Here is a 6090-nt window from a genome sequence, read left to right on the forward strand (position 1 = left end):
CCGCGCCAATCAGCTCCCGCGACGTCGGGGTGGGCCGACCAATCAGCGACGGAGCAGGGGGCGGGGCGGGACGCCTCGGCTGTCAATCAAACGCTTCGCCTGGGCCCCACGAGGGCAGGCGCGCCAATCGGGGTAAGGGGGAATGCGATTGGTTGCCGCGTCTGTCAATCAATCATCGATTCCCACCCTCCTGCAGCGCTGGCCAATGGCAGTTCAGGCCACATTGTTGCATTTCACGGTGACTCGACTGATTGAAGCATGTTCAGGGGATGCCCCGAGTTCGACAGACGCGCACCAGCCACCTACAAATAAATGGGTCAAATCACTTTGCAACTCATCAGCGCTTTACAAAAAAAAATTGCATATTAACCTAGACAGAGACAGGCTGGTGGAATGGACGGACACGTGGCAGATCAAATTTAACGCAGAAAAGTGCAAAGTGATGCATTTTGGTAGAAAGAATGAGGAGAGGAAATTTAAACTAAATGGTACAATCCTAAAAGGGGGGGTGGGTGCATGAACAGAGAGACCTGGGGGTATATGTGCACAAATCGTTGAAGGTGGCAGGGCAGGTTGAGAAAGTGGTTAAAAAAGCTTACGGGATCCCAGGCTTCATGAATAGAGGCATAGAGTACAAAAGCGAGGAAATTATGATGGACCTTTATAAAACACTGGCTCGGCCTCAACTGGAACATTGTGTCCAATTCTGGGCACCGCACTTTAGGAAGGATGCAGAAAAGATTTACGAGAATGATTCCAGGGATGAGAGACTTCAGTTGCGTGGATAGACTGCGGAAGCTGGGGTTGTTCTCCTTCGAGCACAGAAGATTGAGTGGAGATTTGATAGAGGTGTTCAAAATCATGAGCGGTCGAGACAGAGTAGAGAGAGAGACTTCCCATTGGCACAAGAGTCAAGAACCGGAGGACCCAGATTTAAGGTGATTGGTGAGAAGAACCAAAGGCGAGATGAGGAAAAACTTTTTTACTCGGCGAGTGGTTAGGATCTGGAATGCACTGCCTGAAAGGGTGGTGGAGACAGACTCAATCGTGGTTTCAAAAGGGAATTGGATAAACATCTGAAGGAAAAAAATTTGCAGAGCTACAGGGAAAGGGCGGGGGAGTGGGACTAGCTGAAGTGCTCTTGCAGAGAGCCGGCACGGGCTGGACGGGCCGAATGGTCTTCTTCCGTGCTGTAACCATTCTATGATTCTAACCTAGAGAGCAATCCCATGTTACACACAGAATGCACTCCTATCTGAGGGCATATCCTAAGCTACAAGGCTGCATATTACCCGAGAGAGCAGTCACAGTTTAGCTTTATATAGAATGCACTCCTATCCTGGGGCATAACCCCCAGGTAAAGGTGCCTATTACCCTAGAAACCAATCCATGTTATATAGAATGACCTCAGGACGTCCCAAAGCGCTTCACAGCCAATGAAGTACTTTTTGAAGTGTAGTCACTGTTGTAATGTAGGAAACGCTGCAGCCAATTTGCACACAGCAAGCTCCCACAAACAGCAGTGTGATAATGACTGGATAATGTGTTTTTGTGATGTTGATTGAGGGATAACTATTGGCAAGGACACCGGGGAGAACTCCCCTGCTCTTCTGGGATCTTTTACGTCCACCTGAGACAGCAGACAGGGCGTCGGTTTAACATCTCATCTGAAAGACGGCACCGCCAACAGTGCAATACACCCTCAGTACTGGCACTGGACTGTCAGCCTCGATTTTTGCGCTCAAGTCTTTGGAGTGGGACTGGAACCCACAGCCTTCTGACTCAGAGAGTGCTACCCACTCAGCCACGGGAGGCACAAAAAGAGATGCATTTGCACTTAAACTTCTCCGAAAACATCAATCAACAAATTTACTGGTTTGGAAGTTGTTTGATAGAACTTTCTTCAAATACTTGAGAATTGGATTTTGGGGATCATTTTTTTTGGCTCCTTTCATTAATCCAGTAAAAATAAAAGTGTCTGAGTTAAATGCCAAAGGACAATGGGGACCAGCTGTATCTGTATGATTTAAAGCAGAATCTGTAAAGACAGTTCAACCCTCTGGGTGTAGCCCCTTGCACAAAACTGGAAAGTAAGATAAGTGAGCAGTCTAATACAACTGAAAAAAAACAAAAAAGGGGGCAGGGAGAGGGAGGCCGGGAATGGGAGAAGTGCCCAAACCGGTTGAGAGGTGAAAACTGCTGGGTAATGCATCTCAGTGAGTGAGGCAATTAAGGGGACAAAAGGCTTTGAATAGCTAAATAAAGGAAGTGACTCACCCCGTGCTTACTTCCCGGTTTAAAATTTTCATCCTTGCTTTCAAATCCCTCTATGGCCTCGCCCCTCCCTATCTCTGGAATCCCCTCTCTAAACCTCTCCACCTCTCTACCACTCTTTCCTCCTTTAAGACGCTCCTTTAAATCCTACCTCTTTGACCAAGCTTTTGGTCGCCTGTCCTAATATCTCCTTATGTGGCTCGGTGTCAAATTTTGTTTGATAATCGCTCCTGTGAGACACCTTGGGATGTTTTACGACTTTAAAGGTGTTATATTAATGCAAGTTGTAGTTGAAAAGACTAAATGCAAAAGAGAATGGGGAATGGTATATAACGAGCCACTTATTCGCTGTCACCCATTTTTTTGCCGTGTGATGAAAGTTAAAATTACCCCCACCTTGCAGAGATAACTAAGATTGTAAGACCTAAGGATAAGGGGTAAGCCATTTAGGACAGAAATGAGGAGGAATTTCTTCACCCAGAGAGTGGTGAACCTGTGGAATTCTCTACCACAGAAGGCAGTTGAGGCCAATTCATTAAATATATTCAAGAAGGAGTTGGATATATTTCTTAAGGCTAAAGGGATCAAGGGATATGGGGAGAAAGCAGGAACAGGGTACTGAATTTGGATGATCAGCCATGATCTCATTGAATGGCGGAGCAGGCTCGAGGGGCTGAATGGCCCACTCCTGCTTCTATCTTCTATGTTTCTAAGGGCTACGGGGTGTCTTTGAGAAAGGTGAATCATTCAGCTTGGAGAACAACGATAGAGAAATTGAGGTGGGAAGGGGAAGATGAGCAGGAGGATGGGGCAACTGAAGTGCTGAGCTGCAGAGAGCTCGGAGGACATTCGCAGAGAGAGAGGGTACATTGAGCAAAGCCGTCACCTCATCCGTGTTTGCTGTTCCTCTCATCCTACGTTATCATTTTAAATAAAAATGTTGATTGGGCCTCATCGCACGCCAGGCAACGCATTTCAAAGTGTCAAAAAATATTAGGGCAGAAATCCGTCCCGGGCGGTGGCGCAAAGCGAGCGGTAACGGATTGTCCGCCCGTTATACGCAGCACCTGATGTTCACCTCCGTTGACTGCAATGGAACCGCCACTTTGGGCCACCACCCAAGACGAATTTCTACAACGTATTTTTTTCAAAAGAATGGCTTACTGTTCTGCTGGGTCAAAATTTTACCAGGAATTAGTGGTTACCAAGAGTGGTTCGCAAGGCATACAGGATCTTGGGCTTCATAAATAGAGGTATTGAGTTCAGAAGTGGAGAAGTTATGCTGAACCTTTATAAAGCGCTAATTAGGCCACAACTGGAGTATTGTGTCCAGTTCTGGTCACCACACTTTAGGAAGGATGTGAAGGCCCTTGAGAGGGTGCAGAGGAGATTTACCAGAATGGTTCCGGGGATGGGGGATCTTCACTACAAGGACAGGAGAAGCTGGATTTGTTTTCATTAGATCAAAGGAGATTGAGGGGTGATTTGATAGAGGTGTACAAGATTATGACGGGTTTGGATAGGATAGACAGGGAAAGGCTGTTCCCACTAGTTGATGGTACAAGGACTAGGGGACAAAGATTTAAGGTTTTGGGCAAGAGATCCAGGGGGGAGGTGAGGAAAAACTTTTTTACGCAGCGAGTGGTGAGGACCTGGAACTCGCTGCTGACGGAAGCGGTGGAAGCGGAGACACTCAATGTTTTCAAGGGGAGACTGGATAGGCACTTGAGGGAAATAAACTTGCAGGGCTATGGGGATAGAGCGGGGGAATGAGGCTGACTGGATTGCTCTACAGAGAGTCTGCACGGACTCGATGGGCCGAATGGCCTCCTTCTATGCCGTTATGACTCGATGACTTCACAACATTCCCTTGCCAAACAACGATGAAAGCCACGACTGAGCTCAGGACCTATTTGGGCCACTTGCCCACATGGCGTATACTGGCCTTAAAGGGACAGGCCGGGTTAGCAACTAATCACCGGCAACCGTGCTCCCAATCTCGGACTACCAGTGGGCAATGCCACGGGAAAGCAGCAAGTGTTATCAAAGGCAAACTGTGAATGCTGGAAATAAAAACTAAACAAATGCAACTCCACGTGATGAAAAGCAGTGCTTCATCAGAACTGATTCAGAAATAGGTGCTGATGAAAAGTTGGAAGTGCTTACAAACTGCAAAGGGACAGTGCCGAGTACTGAACGTATTGTGTAAAAGAACAGATAACAAATGCTTTGAGGGTTTAACTGCATTTTCCTCCAGTTTCATTTCTTAAAAACATTATTAAGACAGAATGTCCAATTAAAATTGATTGGTTGAAAGCGTGAGGACGAAATAATTCAAGTGTGAGATGGGGTTACCGTTTTGATCTTGGGGTACGGACGTTGACCAGATCTAAGCTCGAGTCCCTTGTGACAGCAGGTGAATCTCAAGATAACGGCCCTGAAATTAGGATCGGGAGCTTGCCGCGCGTGCAAGCCCCCGATGTGCACTTACCCGGCGCGCTGACATTTCAATCCTGGCCCGCATTGCATTTCCTCTCACTGGCCCGCTTGAGGTCCTGCCACGCTGTGCGTGCGTGACCTAGCGGCGTACTTAATGCGATGAGCTGGCTGGGATCACGTGAGCACAGGGCAGCCAATGGGAGGTTGCAAAAGTTCATTCATGAGTTTGAGAGTAAGAGCTGTCAAACTCATGAAAACTCCTGGCCCCAAAACACTACTTAAACGTGAAAGAAAATTTAAAAAAACATTGCACTACTTAAATGAACCATAAATAACTGTAAAAAACTATTTTAACCAATAATTTTAAAATTTGAAAAAATTATTATATAAAAAATCGGGGCTAAAACTAAACTTACCTTACTGTAAATTCTTTAAAAATAATAAACCTGTGGAATTTTTTTTTATAAATTGTATTAATAGACCACTTACCTGTAAAACTAAGTACTTACGTGTGGTTTTTCAATGCGTAAAAACCAGAGGCCTTTACACATGCGCAACTCTCTAAAAATAAAGGAAATCCAAGTCGCACGCGCAGACTCCTGCGCGCACGCGTTCAGCCTCTTAACCCCTTGGGTCAGAGGAGAGGAAATGCCGGTTTTCCCCGCATGCGCTGTGCATGCTGAAAACCGGCAATTCCTCCGGGCACACGCATGAGTACCCTGTCCTTACTCACGCGTTGGGACAGGAATTACTGGGCCAACGTTGCAGACTTGTTATTGAGCTTGAAGCAACTCGGATGGTCGATGATGCCAACTGCAGCCTCGACACAAGGAAAAGTCATGCAAATAAGTTCCAGGAAGAGCTGGTGTGGGGAATCCCAGTGTCGCGGGTGTGGGAAAGGATGTCGCAATGCGATCACCGCAGAATAAATTTACTGGCCAACACACAAGAGGATTATGTTGCGATTATAAAGCAGAGTTACACATTAAGGAAACGCAGTGTATAGTCAGACCCAGTTTAAGTGTTTGTGCTAAGTGTTCAGCCCAGCGCCCCCTCGCCAAGCTGCTCTTTGCTTTATCTTTTAACAGCGTGTCTTTTTCTGTTCGATTCTCGCACCGGTCCTCCTCAACAAGGCACCTTGGGGTGTTTTGTTATGTCAAGCTCGCTGCACAAATGCCAGTCGCTGTCGTGGCAACCCCTGTTCGACAGGGAGAATTCGCATTTACATCGTTCCATTCCCGACCTCAGGACTTCCCAACGCGCTTTACAGCCAATGAAGTACCTCTGATGGGTGGCCACCGTTGTGATGTTGTCAAAGATGGAATGGTGAACTGTTACGCATTATGGCATCAAATGGACAACAACAACAACTTGTAT

Source organism: Somniosus microcephalus, chromosome 30 (assembly GCF_052327205.1).
Source record: "Somniosus microcephalus isolate GS21.2 chromosome 30, FLI_Smic_1.0, whole genome shotgun sequence".
NCBI classification, from domain to species: Eukaryota; Metazoa; Chordata; class Chondrichthyes; order Squaliformes; family Somniosidae; genus Somniosus; species Somniosus microcephalus.